We start from the raw sequence: 1855 nt of genomic DNA, 5'->3' as shown, positions 1-1855 counted from the left end.
CCGATCACGCTGATAGGCTTGCCAAGCAAACCGGCTTTCGGAGAGAAAGCCGCGACTTTGCTCCACTAGCTCTCCTGCTAGGTCCTAAGCATCTGCATAATCCCGGAACTGGCCCCACGCTCCTCTCTTCCATCTGTGGCTGGGACCCTGGCTCCGCCCAACCGCTAGGTACGCGGGCCCAGACGCTCCCCCACAGCCCACTCGGGACGCGTCCAGCACGGCGCGGAAGGAATCTCTGCGTGAGGGTGGAGAAGATGGAGAGAGGATTCGGAAAATTACAGTCAGTAGAGGAGGAAGGAATACCCTCTTACTCTGGCATTACATTCTCCAACCCTAGCGTGCGTTTGTGTGCCTGTCTGCGTTTACGTAGCTGTGGCTATGGCGGAGGTAGGGATGGGGACACCAGAGAAGAGGCCCCAAAGATCCTGTTTGTCTGGCCTTGCCTTGCTTAATACCAACTTGAGCACTTTTCGAGCACTAGCGTTTTCTTCGTTACACCCTGGTTTATCTATAGAGACAAAAACCAATAAGCTGTTTTGAGTCTGAGGCTATCGTGAACCTTTAAATAAATAGCTATTATTTTTATCCTTGGGGCCTCAAGGTCTGTAGGTAACCAAGGCCAATTTAGACTTCAAAGGGCCATTTCGTATTTTTCTCACAGGAACAGAGAGTTCTCTTGGTGGATACAATTTGCAAGAGACATTAAATACTATCTGGTCCAAGCGCTTCATTTTACCTTTACGGAAAGAGGCTCAGAAGGGATAGGACTTGCCTGCTTCACACAGCTCTTTGGAGAAGGTTGGATTATGGGCCACTTATCTCTTATTCTAGCTGAGAAGCCCTCCACCTTATGGTGCTGCGCCTCTTCTATTGCTTTTTCTTAATTTTCAACAGGACTGAAAGATAAAGGGGTTCGTGGGAATCCAGGTTCCCCTGACTGTATAAGTACAAATTCTCACCACCACCACCTTTCAGGATCCCTGCTCGGTTCCCTTCCCTTTTTCAAAACTGTACACTGAGCATATTATTGTCTCAACACAACGTTTAATTACTTGTGAGTTTATTTTTCTAGCTCCTCCCATTTCTCCTCATAGATGGAAAGTACACTTATTAAAAACTGTGTTGCTCTGAGCGTTGCCAGAGGAGAGGGGCGTGTGAAGTGGGGAAAACAGGTGAAGGGGATTAAGAGGTACAAATTTCAGATTCGAAAATAAGTTAAGTCATGGGGATGTAGTATATAGCATCGGGAATATAGTCAATAACACTGTACTTTGTATAGTGACAGATGGTAGCTAGACTTATGGTGATCATTACTATGTTGTACACCTGAAATTAATACAATATTGTGAGTCAATTATACTTCAATTTTAAAAATTAAAAAAAAAAACTTTTTCACACACCCATGTATATACCACCAAGACTTAGAAATACAATATTACATATACAGTTGAAGACTCCTGTCATCCCCTCTCAATTCTATTCCACTCCTATCCTCTGAAGAGGTAACTATTCTTAATTTATTTATAATTCCCATACATACTTCTATCCTTTTATAATATAAATGTATAAAAAAATTGTCTTGCCATGATTACAGTTTGTATAGATGGCATCATACATGCTTCTATAATTTGTTTTTTCCCTCAACAGTTGAGATATATTGAGTGATATAGAAAACTCTAGTTAATTCATTTTAAGTGCTGTGTAACATTCCATTAAATGACTATACCAGAAAACAAACAAACAAAACTGTGTTGCTAATCCCTGGCTCACTGCAGAGCTTGCAGATCCAGAATTACACTGCATTCTTTACTTTGTAGCCTGCAATCTATTCAGGGTCATTGAGAACTTCTCTTTC

This window comes from Lipotes vexillifer, unplaced genomic scaffold (genome assembly GCF_000442215.2).
Source record: "Lipotes vexillifer unplaced genomic scaffold, Lipotes_vexillifer_v1.1 scaffold134, whole genome shotgun sequence".
Taxonomy (NCBI): domain Eukaryota; kingdom Metazoa; phylum Chordata; class Mammalia; order Artiodactyla; family Lipotidae; genus Lipotes; species Lipotes vexillifer.
Note: the sequence above shows the minus strand (reverse complement) of the source record.